This window comes from Psittacula echo (genome assembly GCF_963264785.1).
Source record: "Psittacula echo genome assembly, chromosome: 19".
Taxonomy (NCBI): domain Eukaryota; kingdom Metazoa; phylum Chordata; class Aves; order Psittaciformes; family Psittacidae; genus Psittacula; species Psittacula echo.
Genome location: NC_137755.1, coordinates 3,021,862 through 3,035,258, shown reverse-complemented (window position 1 = coordinate 3,035,258; position 13,397 = coordinate 3,021,862).

Here is a 13,397-nt window from a genome sequence, read left to right as displayed (position 1 = left end):
GAGTGGGGTGTGCACAGCAGAGAGGGTGCTACAGGCAGGAAGCTGTCCCAAATGAGGTGCCCTGTCCCCTGAACATGGGGTACCTTGCACCCAAGGACACCACCTTTAATTCTGGCTCTTGCCAGGAAGGTCTCAATCCAGACCATTGGCTTTTCCCACTGCTCTCCCATGGTACTTAGTTCTCTATCCTGATGGCATCACCCATTCCTCTAGAAGCCTCCTGTAGATGGCCTTGCTGAGGGTTATTCACTCCACCTGCTGAATTGACACTATAGTAGCAGCCTACAACTACTTGAAATGTGGCTTCAGAGATGATGGAAGTTTTCTTGCTAGCAGGAAGAGAAGGAAACCTCTGCAAAGTGCCATTTAGAAGGTTCAGACTCAAAGTTAGGAAAGAGAAATGTGTCTCCAAAGGTGGAGTTGTGGTGCAAGAGGTCACCCAGAGGGAGTCTGGCTCAGCCCATGGCTTTGTGTGTCAAGGAGCAGACAGCGATGGGTGCAGAGATGTGACTGAAGGTACAGAAATGCCAGGTGAGAGCCAGGTGGGAAAGCAAGATGGGTGTCAACAGCCTGAAGGGAAAGAGGTGCAGGCATGGGCCAGTGCAGGACAGCCTGCAGCAGAGATGAGTGAGGATTCTGGCAAGGCTGAAAGGCCCAAAAGAACAAAAGGTCTTTGTCCCCATGGCTATAGCAGTTGCCTCTTTCATCAAGGCCTTTGAGGAGAACTTTCATTCTCAGGATTTCAGGCTCTTCTTCTCCAAGGGCTGTGGTCAGGGCTTGGCCTTTCTGCTTCATCAAACAAACCAAGGTTTTCTCACCATCAGACACCTGCATTTTGCCTTTGTCTCCCAGTAGTCACAGCCTGCAGTTACTTGCTTTAATGAGTCCGTGGGGAGGCTTTGTCAGTAACAGCCCTCAGTGGGGCCCATTAATGCTGAAGGGACTTGGGGCTTTGTTTCTGACTTGGACTTCTTGAGAGGTTTCTTCAGTCTGCTCTCAGCACCTGAGGTTCATGGACTCAGCCCAAAGATATCATGGGGCTCATTAAAATCTTTGGGTTTTGTGAAGTCTTTCAGATGGCACTGCACGTTGGAGGTTTCAAAGTGCAGGAAGATTACAAAGAGCGTCTGATAAAAGTTATTTGAAAGTGTTTATTTTCTTACTTTTCAGTTTAGAAATTTCTGTGACTTGTGGAATGCCTGGCACAGGGATCACTGGAACCTGCCAGCACCCCTCCTGCCTTCCGCAATGCTCGGTGGGCTTGCGTGGGCCTTGGTGGAGACAGGGAGGTCCCCTTGTGCTGAGCTCCCAGTGACAGCACCAGCAGCTGCACTGCCCAGGGGCTGCTCCTGCCCTGACACCTTCTCAGCACCTCTGACACCAGCAGCTCCTGCACACAGAAGGCTCCTGCTTCGCCCCCAGCACCTCTGCAGGCAGAGCTGAGCTCCAAGCACATGAACAAGCCCAGCGCCTCCTCCTCACCCATCCCCTGCTCCTACAGCTGGGATGGCACCAGCACATCTCCTGACAGCTTCTCCTCCCCTTCCAACACGCACCCACAATGTGTTTCAGGTCAACACTACAACAGGATTGCAAAGTCAAAGAACACGTACCTGGATGAGCAAGACAGCCATGGGAGATGCAGCCTCCTGAGGGAGGGATCTCCTCTGCACTGGTTACTGCAGGGCTCTGGCTCCTTAAATAGCCCACGCTCAGTGTGAGGGCCCCGTCACAATAGGTGTCTCCACAGCGACCGCCAGGGCTTTGTGATGGCTTCAGAGCATGGAACTCTGCCTGTGGACAGGTGAGCAGTCAACAGAGAGTTTATGGGTCAGGTTTAAAGGGAGAACAGCCATGGGAGACATTACTGTGGGCATCTGCTACAGACCACCTGATCAAGAGGACTCTGTGGATGAAGCACTCTACAGACAGATAGGAACAGCCTCACGCTCGCAGGCCCTTGTTCTCATGGGGGACTTCAACCACCCTGATATCTGTTGGAGCAATGGTACGGCCCAGCACAAGCAATCCAGGAGGTTTCTCGATTGTGTGGAAGATAACTTCCTTCTGCAAGTGATAGAGGAGCCAACAAGGAGAGGTGCCATGCCTGATCTCGTACTCACCACCAGGGAAGGGCTCGTTGGAAATGTGACACTCCAGAGCAGCCTTGGTTGCAGCCATCATGAGATGGTCGAATTTGAGATCCTCAGCACAGTGAGAAGAGCGTGCAGCGAGCTCACTGCCCTGGACTTCAAGAGAGCAGACTTTGGCCTCTTCAGGAACCTGCTTAGTAAGGTTCCATGGGATATAGCCCTAGAGGGCAGGGGAGCCCAAGGCTGTTGGTTGATATTCAAGGATCACCTGCTACAAGCTCAGGAGTGTTGCATCGCAACTAGAAGGAAGTGCAGCAGGACGGCCAGGAGACCTGACTGGATGGATAAGGAGCTGCTGAGGAAAATTCAAAGGAAAAAAGAGGCTTATAAAAAGTGGAAGCAAGGACAGGCAGTCTGGGAAAAATACAGGGATGTTGTTTGGGAAGCTATGGACCAGGTTAAGAAAGCTAAGGACCAGTTAGAACTGAACTTGGCTAGGGATTTTAAGGATAACAGGAAGGGATTCTGTAGGTATGTAGCGAATAAAAGACAGACTAGGGACAACGTAGGCCCCCTCCGGAAGATATCAGGAGAACTGACTGCCCTGGATTTGGAGAAGGCTGAGGCTCTTAATGACTTCTTTGCCTCGGTCTTCACTGGCAAAGGCTTTGACTGCACCACCCAAGTCTTGGAATGCAAACACAGGGAATGTGAGAATGAAGACCTTGGGCCCACTGTAGGAGAGGATCTGGTTCGAGACCATCTTAAAAACCTAAACGTACACAAGTCCATGGGACCTGATGACATCCATCTGCGGGTCCTGAAGGAGCTGGCAAATGAAGCTGCTAAGACACTGGCCATCATATTTGAAAAATCATGGCAGTCAGGTGAAGTTCCTGACGACTGGAGAAAGGGAAATATGACCCCCTTTTTCAAGAAGGGGAAAATGGATGAGCCGGGGAATTACAGACCAGTCAGTCTCACCTCTGCGCCTGCCAAAATCTTGGAGCAGATTCTCCTGGAAGGCATGCTAAGGCACATGAAAAACAACAAGGTGGTTGGTGACAGCCAGCATGGCTTCACTAAGGGGACATCCTGCCTGACCAATTTGGTTGCCTTCTATGATGGGGCTATAAAACTGACGGACAGGGGCAGAGCATTTGATGTCATCTACCTGGACTTGTGCAAAGCGTTCGACACTGTCCCACATGACATCCTTGTCTCTAAATTGGAGAGATATGAATTTGATGGGTGGACCACTCGGTGGAAAAAGAACTGGCTGGATGGCCGCAAGCAAAGAGTTGTCGTCAATGGCTCGATGTCCGGCTGGAGATCGGTATGAGTGGTGTCCCTCAGGGATCAGTGTTGGGACCGACCTTGTTCAACATCTTTGTAGGTGACATGAACAGTGGGATTGAGTGCGCCCTCAGCAAGTTTGCCGATGACACCAAGCTGTGTGGTTCGGTTGATACGCTGGAGGGAAGGGATGCCATTCAGAGGGACCTCGACACGCTTGTGAGGTGGGCTGATGCCAACCTTATGAAGTTTAACCATGCCAAGTGCAAGGTCCTACACCTGGGTTGGAGCAATTCCAGGCACGGCTACAGGTTGGGCAGAGAAGAGATTCAGAGCAGCCCTGCGGAGAAGGACTTGGGGGTGTTGGTCGATGAGAAAACGAACATGAGCCAGCTTCAGTGTGCACTAGCAGCCCAGAAAGCAACCGTATCCTGGGCTGCATCAAGAGGAGCGTGACCAGCAGGTCGAAGGAGGTGATCCTGCCCCTCTACTCTGCTCTTGTGAAACCTCACTTGGAGTATTGTGTGCAGTTCTGGTGTCCTCAACATCAAAAGGACATGGAAGTGTGTAGTCTGCCTGGAGCCCGGATCAGGGATATCACCAAGGCGCTCCCCAGCCTGGTGCACCCCACAGACTACTACCCGCTGCTGGTCTTCCAGACAGGTGGGGGGGAAGCTGCTTCCCGCAGTCTGAGGGGGATGAAGAAAGACTACAGGGCCTTGGGGCGGATGGTGAAAGAGTCTGGGGCTCAACTGATCTTCTCCTCGCTTCTTCCATCTTCCGGTGATGATGTGGGACTGAATGGGAAAATTCAGTCTGTAAACGATTGGCTACGAGACTGGTGCTTTAGGCAGGGCTTTGGGTTCTTTGATAATAGCTGGTTTTATAAGGCTCCAGTCCGAATGATGGCACGTGGGAAAGGTTTAACTCACAGAGGCAAAAGGATGCTGGGGCATGAATTAACAGGGCTCATTTGGAGAGCTTTAAACTAGATTCGAAGGGGGATGGGGTTGTAACTGGGCTTGCCCCAGTGGGGCAGCACTCTAGAATCGATGAAGATTGGGAGGCCTCCTATAATCCTATGGTGAAATTAGTGAGCTCAGCTCCCTCCTTGAAATGCCTGTACACCAATGCGTGCAGCATGGGAAATAAGCAGGAGGAGTTGGAGACCTGTGTTAAGTCAGGAGATTATGATCTGGTGGCAATTACAGAGACGTGGTGGGACAGCTCACATGACTGGAATATACTCATGGAGGGCTATGTCCTTTTCAGGAAAGACAGGCCAGCCAGGCGGGGTGGTGGGGTTGCTCTTTATGTGCGAGAGCAGCTGCAATGTACTGAGTTCTGTCCAGGGACAGGGGACGAGCGAGTTGAGAGTTTCTGGGTGAGAATTAAGGGACAGGCTGGCAGGGGCGGTACTGTTGTGGGTGTCTGTTACAGGCCACCAGATCAGGGTGAGGAAGTTGACGAGGCCTTCTACAGGCAGCTGAGAGCGGCCTCACAGTCACAGGCCGTGGTTGTCGTGGGGGATTTTAATTTCCCTGATGTTTGCTGGAAGGACTACACAGCAACCCAGCCACAGTCCAGGAGGTTCCTCCAGTGCATGGATGATAACTTCCTCATGCAAATGGTGGATGAGCCAACCAGGAGAGGAGCGCTGCTGGATCTCATCCTCACTAACAAGGAGGGTCTGGTCGAAGCAGTAAAGGTTGAGGGCTGCCTTGGTTGCAGCGACCACGAGATGGTGGAATTCAGGATCTTGTGTGGTAGGACCAGTGGAATAGCAAGTAGAATTGCAACCCTGGACTTTAGCAGGGCAAACTTTGGCCTTTTCAAGCAATTGCTAGGGGAAATCCTATGGGCAAGGCTGCTTGAAGGTAAAGGGGCCCAAGATAGTTGGTTGACATTCAAGAATTGCTTATTCCAAGCTCAAGAGCGGAGCATCCCGACACGTAGGAAGTCAAGGAAGAGGGCCAAGAGACCTGCGTGGCTAAATAAGGAACTGCTGGGTATGCTCAAGTGGAAGAGGAGAGTTTATAGGTCATGGAAAGAGGGGCTGGCTACTTGGGAGGAATATAAGGCTGCTGCTAGAGGATGTAGGAAGGCAGCTAGGATGGCTAAGGCCTCCTTAGAATTAAATCTGGTGAGAGGGGTCAAGGACAACAGAAAGAGCTTTTTCAAATACATAGCTGATAAAACTAACACCAGAGGCAAGGTAGGCCCACTGGTGAACGGGATGGGTGCCCTGGTGACAGAAGATACAGAGATGGCAGAGTCATTGAATGCCTTCTTTGTCTCTGTCTACTCTGCTGGAGGCAGTCCTGAAGAGCCCTGTACTCCTGAGACCTCAGATGAAGTCAGGTCAATGGAGCAGTTTGCCTTAGTCGACGAGGAATGGGTTAGGGACCAGTTGAGCAATCTGGACATCCATAAATCCATGGGTCCAGATGGGATGCACCCGCGGGTGCTGATGGAACTGGCGGAAGTCATTGCTAGACCACTCTCCATCATCTTTACCAAGTCTTGGGAAACGGGAGAGGTGCCTGAGGACTGGAGGAAAGCAAATGTCACTCCAGTCTTCAAAAAGGGCAAGAAGGAAGACCCGGGTAACTATAGACCGGTCAGCCTCACCTCCATCCCTGGGAAAGTGATGGAACACCTTATCCTTGACGCCATCTTAAGGCATGTCAAGGATAAGAAGGTTATGAGGGACAGTCAACATGGCTTTACCAAGGGGAAGTCATGCTTGACCAACCTCATAGCCTTTTATGAGGAAATAACATTGTGGATGGATGATGGCAGAGCGGTGGACGTGGTCTACCTTGACTTCAGCAAAGCATTTGACACAGTCTCCCACAGCATCCTCATAGCTAAATTGAGGAAGTGTGGTCTGGATGATCAGGTAGTGAGGTGGACTGCGAACTGGCTGAAGGACAGAAGCCAGAGAGTTGTAGTCTATGGGGTGGAGTCTAGTTGGAGGCCTGTATCTAGTGGAGTGCCTCAAGGGTCAGTACTGGGACCAGTATTATTTAATATATTCATCAATGATTTAGATGAGGGAATTGAGTGTACTGTCAGCAAGTTTGCTGATGACACTAAGCTGGGAGGAGTGGCTGACACGCCAGAAGGCTGTGCTGCCATCCAGTGAGCTCTGTACAGGCTGGAGAGTTGGGCAGGGAGAAACTTGATGAAATATAACAAGGGAAAGTGTAGAGTCCTGCATCTGGGCAGGAACAACCCCAGGTTCCAATATAGGTTGGGGAACGACCTGTTAGAGAGTAGTGTAGGGGAGAGGGACCTGGGGGTCCTAGTGGATGGCAGGATGACCATGAGCCAACACTGTGCCCTTGTGGCCAAGAAGGCCAATGGCATCCTAGGGTGTATTAGAAGGGGGGTGGTCAGTAGGTCGAGAGAGGTCCTCCTTCCCCTCTACTCTGCCCTGGTGAGACCGCACCTGGAATATTGTGTCCGGTTCTGGGCCCCTCAGTTCAAGAAGGACAGGGACCTGCTGGAGAGAGTCCAGCGCAGGGCGACTAAGATGATTAAGGGAGTGGAGCATCTCCCTTATGAGGAAAGGCTGAGGGAGCTGGGTCTCTATAGTTTGGAGAAGAGGAGACTGCGGGGGGGCCTTATTAGTGTATATAAATATATAAAGGGGGAGTGTCACGAGGATGGAGCCAGGCTCTTCTCAGTGGCAAACAATGATAGGACAAGGGGTAATGGGTATAAACTGGAACACAAGAGGTTCCACTTAAACTTGAGAAGAAACTTCTTCCCAGTGAGGGTGACAGAACACTGGAACAGGCTGCCCAGGGAGGTTGTGGAGTCTCCTTCTCTGGAGACATTCAAAACCCACCTGGACACATTCCTATGTAACCTTATTTAGGTGTTCCTGCTCCGGCAGGGGGATTGGACTAGATGATCTTTTGAGGTCCCTTCCAATCTCTAACATACTGTGATACTGTGATACTGTGAACTGTTGGAACAAGTCCAGAGGAGGGCCACGAGGACAATCAGGAGACTGGAGCACCTCCCGTATGAAGATAGGCTGAGAAAGTTGGGGCTGCTCAGCCTGGAGAAGAGAAGGCTGTGTGGAGATCTCAGAGCAGCCTTCCAGTATCTGAAGGGGGCCTACAAGAAAGCTGGGGATGGACTCTTCATTAGGGACTGTAGTGACAGGACAAAGGCTAACGGGTTAAAACTTAAGCAGGGGAAGTTTAGGTTGGATCTAAGGAAGAAATTCTTTACTGTTAGGGTGATGAGGCACTGGAATGGGTTGCCCAGGGAGGTTGTGAGTGCTCCATCCTTGGCATTGTTCAAGGCCAGGTTGGACAAAGCCTTGGGTGGCATGGTTTAGTGTGAGGTGTTCCTGCCCATGGCAGGGTGGTTGGAACTAGATGATCTTAAGGTCCTTTCCAACCCTAACTATTCTATGATTCTATGATTAACAGAACAATGGCAAGTCAACACATGAACCATGGCCCTTAGAACATGTGTTTTATGTACCCTCAGGGATGGTGACACAACCACTTCTGCGGGCAGCCTGTTTCTTGTCCCATCATCAGACAGGATAGGCAGGCCAGGACAGTCTGGGATCTCCTTTACCCCTGCTGAAGGAAGGGATTCAGCCTGCTCAGCTGAGGCATCTCATCCTGGGGTTGTAACCCTGGCGCTGGAATGGGACTCAGCTCCCTCCCATGAACACCACAAACCCACACGAAGTCTCACATCCTCAGAAGGTGAAAAATGTACTATTATATAGATGATGTCTTAATCAGAGGAGGTTGCCCCAAAGAACTGCAGCAACAGCAGTGTGGCAAGCACTCCCTGGTGCAGAAGTTGAAGTTCCACCTAAGGAATGTCAGAAACCAAGCAGAAAGCAGTCAAATCGGGGGGTACTTGGTGGATAGCAGCAGTGCAGTGACTCCTGCAGACACCTGCAGAAAAACAGAACAAGGGCAGATGCCCCACTCTAGGAAGGAATTACAACAACTTATGTGTGCTCCAGGACATTGGAATAAACATGGACCTGGATTCTCTATTGTTGCCTGCCCCCTGTACTCACTGTTACGAAAGGGAAAACCATGGGAATGGATTCCAGAGCATGAGGAAGCAGGAAATACCTAATACAGGAATTAAAACCATACCAGTCACTGAGGCCTGTACACCCCCACCACCCTCTCATAGTAGAATGGGGTTTTGTTGAGCATGGCTCTTCCTGTGACCTATTCAAACTGGCCCTGATGGACTAAGAAGAACTTTAATGTTCAAGTCGCCTCTTTATAAGACACTAAACCGACACATTCTGAGTGGGAAAAGAGACTCTTGACTTTAATTACATCAGTAAAACAAACTGAGAACATGATCAAGAACAACCAGTACAAACTATCCATTCAATCCATTCAATTGACAGTATCCCAAAGGGAACTGCTCCTCAGGATGGAGTTGCACAAACCCACTGGCAGAAAATGGCACACCTACCTACCAGGGGTTGCAGAGGAACTGAAATTACTTGAAGGACAGACTGAAGTTTCTAGAGCACTGAAGACGCTTGCAAATGCAGAGCCATCAGCATTACAAGAACCTTTCAAACCCTCAACAGGTTTAGGAGCACCTCCCTTCACCGAGGGAGCACCAAAAGAAAATACCTGGTTTCCCGGTGCCTCAGCAAAAAGGATCATAGTGTCATAGAATCATCCAGGTTGGAAAAGACCTTTAAGCTCTTCCAGTCCAACCCTTACCCCAGCACTGCCAAGGCCACCAATAACCCATGGCACTGAGGGCCTCATCTACACAGTGCGTGAACACTTGCACGGAGGGTGACTCCAGCCCTGCCCTGGGCAGCCTGTTCCAATGCCTGAGCACCCTCTGGGGAAGGAATTGGTCCTCAGCTCCATCTAAACCTGCCCTGGTACAGCTTGAGGCCGTTTCCTCTTGTCCCATCCCTTGTTCCTTGGGAGCAGAGCCCAGCCCCTCCTGGCTCCATCCTCCTGTCAGGTCCCCCCTGAGCCTTCTCTTCTACAGACTGAACCCCCCAGGTCCCTCAGCCACTCCCCATCACACTGTGCTCCAGGCCCTGCACCAGCTCCGGTGCCCTTCTCTGGCCCTGCTCCAGCACCTCAATGTCTCTCTTGTAGTGAGGGGCCCAGAACTGAACACAGGATTCGAGGTGCAGCCTCACCAGCGCCCAGTGCAGGGCACAGTCACTGCCCTGGCCCTGCTGCCACACTGGTGCTGATCCAGGCCAGGATGCTGGTGGCTTCCTGGCTGCCTGGGCATAAGCTGCTCATGTTCAGCTCCATCAATCAGCACCCCCAGCTCCTTTCCCATGAGCAGTTTCCAGCCGCTCTTCCCCAAGCCTGGAGCGTTGCAGAGGGTTGTTGTGGCCCAAGTGCAGGACCCAGCACTTTGCCTTCTGGAACCTCATCCCGTTGGCCACAGCCCATGGATCCAGGCTGTCCAGATCCCTCTGCAGAGCTTCCTACCCTCCAGCAGATCAACGCTCCCACCCGATTTGGTGTCATCTGCAAATTTACACATCCCAGTATGGAGCAGTACAGACCAGTTTGTACCAGTACAAACCAATATAGGCCACTACAGCCCCAGATACTGCTGGGGTTTCAATATCCCAGTGCTCGCAGTCCCTGCCGCAGGTCTTCTCATTTGCAGCCATGCTCAACTTCCAATCCCTCCCGGTGCTCCCACTACCTGCTGCAGGTGCTCCCAGTCCCTCTCAATCCTCCCCAGTCCCTCCCAGTGCTCCCAGTCCCTGCCACCGGTGCTCCTGCCCCTCCCCAACCAGACCTCCTTGGTCTTTTTTGGGGGCACACCCCAAATCAGGCACCCTCCCACCCTGGGTCTGCCCCCCCAGTCCCTGGTACGGGGGGGTGTTGGGGGATGGGGATGTTTGAATGCCCCATGGGGTGTGGATTTGGAACAACAAGGAGTGTTTTGGTACTGGTGGCTTTGAGGGGAGCAGATTTCTGGGGGCATCCCCATTTAGGGTGGGGGGCTTGGTGGGGCACTTCCAGGATTTGGGTCCCTGTCCAGTGCTGAGAGCAGGGCAGCACGGTTTCAAAGGGCAGATCATGGAGCTCTCATGGGCAGAAGCAAAGGACTGTGCCCAGCAGAGCATGGCCAGCAGCCACCTCCAGTGCCAGGCACCAAGAGAGCTGCCTGAACGCGCCCTCCCCAGGCCTGGGCTGCACTTTCCCCCCACTCCCTGCCCATGTCTCTGCTGCCTGGAGCTGTCCCTGCCAGGAGCTGCTGCTCTGGGCCCAGCTCTGCTCCCTCTCAGTGCTCCCAGAGCCCATCCCATGGGCTGTGTGCTCAGCTCTGCCCTGCACACCCCTCCCGGCAGCAGGGCTCTGCCCAGGGGCAGCTCTGCCTCTGCAGGAACCTCACACCTGGCACTCCATGGATCCATCAATGGTGAATGGAGAAACATGGTCACCCCCTGAGGAAAGCCTTGAGAGCTTCTTAACTCTTCAGTGAGTTACTGGTGGCAATGAGCAGTGTGCAGGGAGGTGAGGGAGGGTGGAGGGAAGTCAGCAAGAAGCAAGGTGATGGTTCAGGGCTTTAACCAATCCTTACAAGCAGGATGGAGCCCAGCAATGGAGAGCAGTTGATGTCTGTAGGTGGAGGAGGAGTAGGTGTTCCTGGAGTGTGGCTGCAGACCCTGGACAAAGCAGAGGCTGTCTGAGAAGTTTCCCTCATGGGAACATGCCTCAGCGTGGCACATGGGGAATGCCCACTGCTGGGGGTGCCTGAACACTGCTCCTCATGCCCCATGAGCCGACCTCCCTGTCTCCCTCTCCTGCACTACCCAAACTTGCCTGGAATGCAGGATCCATCCCTGAGCCTGGAGAATGCAGGAACCTCCTGCAGTGAGAGAGGGTGCTACAGGCAAGAAGCTGTCCCAAATGAGGTGCCCTGTCCCCTGAACATGGGGTACCTTGCACCCAAGGACACCACCTTTACTTCTGGCTTTTGCCAGGAAGTTCTCAATCCAGACCATTGGCTTTTCCCACTGCTCTCCCATGGTGCTTAGTTCTCTATCCTGATGGCATCACCCATTCCTCTAGAAGCCTCCTGTAGATGGCCTTGCTGAGGGATATTCACTCCACCTGCTGAATTGACACTATAGTAGCAGCCTACAACTACTTGAAATGTGGCTTCAGAGATGATGGAGTTTTCTTGCTAGCAGGAAGAGAAGGAAACCTCTGCAAAGTGCAGCTTGGCAGGTTCAGACTCAAAGTTAGGAAAGGGAAATGTGTCTCCAAAGGTGGAGTTGTGGTGCAAGAGGTCACCCAGAGGGAGTCTGGCTCAGCCCATGGCTTTGTGTGTCAAGGAGCAGGCAGTGATGGGTGCAGAGATGTGACTGAAGGTACAGAAATGCCAGGTGAGAGCCAGGTGGGAAAGCAAGATGGGTGTCAACAGCCTGAAGGGAAAGAGGTGCAGGCATGGGCCAGTGCAGGACAGCCTGCAGCAGAGATGAGTGAGGATTCTGGCAAGGCTGGAAGGCCCAAAAGAACAAAAGGTCTCTGTTGCCCTGGCCTATGGCAGTTGCCTCTTTCATCAAGGCCTTTGAGGAGAACTTTCTTTCTCAGGATTTCAGGCTCTTCTTCTCCAAGGGCTGTGGTCAGGGCTTGGCCTTTCTGCTTCATCAAACAAACCAAGGGTTTTCTCACCACCAGATACCTGCATCTTGTCTCCCAGGAGTCACAGCCTCCAGTTACTTGTTTTAACGAGTCCCTGGGGAGGCTTTGTCAGTAACAGCCCTCAGTGAGGTCCATTAATGCTGAAGGGCCTTGGGGTTTTGTTTCTGACTTGGACTTCTTGAAAGGTTTCCTCAGTCTCCTCTCAGCACCTGAGGTTCATGGACTCAGCCGAAATACACCATGGGGCTCATTAAAACCTTTGGGATTTGTCAAGCCTTGCAGATTGCACAGCACATTTTAGGATTCCGAGTGCAGGAAGATTGCAAAGGGCAACCGATAAAAGTTATTGTGAGGGGTTTTTTTTCTCTACTTTTCAGTTTAGAAATTTCTGTGACTTGTGGAATGCCTGGCACAGGGATCACTAGAACCTGCCAGCACCCCTCCTGCCGCCTTCCGCAATGCTCGGTGGGCTTGCGCGGGCCTTGCCGGAGCCAGGCAGGTCCCCTTGTGCTGAGCTCCCAGTGACAGCACCAGCAGCTGCACTGCCCAGGGGCTGCTCCTGCCCTGACACCTTCTCAGCACCTCTGACACCAGCAGCTCCTGCACACAGAAGGCTCCTGCTTCACCCCCAGCACCTCTGCAGGCAGAGCTCAGCTCCAAGCACAGGAACAAGCCCAGCGCCTCCTCCTCACCCAGCCCCTGCTCCTACAGCTGGGATGGCACCAGCACATCTCCTGACAGCTTCTCCTCCCTTTAGAGCACGCACCCACCATGTGTTTCAAGCCACCACTAAAACAGGATTGCAAAGTCAAAGAACATGTACCTGGATGCGCAGGGCAGCCACGGGAGATGCAGCCTCCCAAGGGAGGGGTCTCCTCTGCACTGGTTCCTGCAGGGCTCTGGCTCCTTCAATAGCCCACGCTCAGCGTGGGGGCCCCGTCACAATGGGCGTCTCCGCAGCGACCACCACGGCTTTGTGATGGCGGCAGCATCGTGCCCGTGGCACTGGGCACCCAGGGGTGCTCTGGGAGTGGACATGGGGGGACCAGCCTCTGCCCTCTGCTGCCAGAGCCCTAGGTTCAGTCTCAGTAAAAGACAAACCTCAAGCCCTGCAGCAGCCACACTGAGCTCCCCTGCACACAGCACGCTCGCAGCATCCTTCATCCCACAACCCTAGAAGAAAGGGATGGCTCCATCCCGCCAAGTGCTTCCTTTTACTTCAATCCGCATAGAAAACAAACCAGATTCCTATGTTCCCTACACTGTGCGCTATTTACTGTGAGCACAAATCCCACTTACTCAATTATGCAGTCCTATGGCCAGACCCGATAGGGCAGACTGCCAGGGC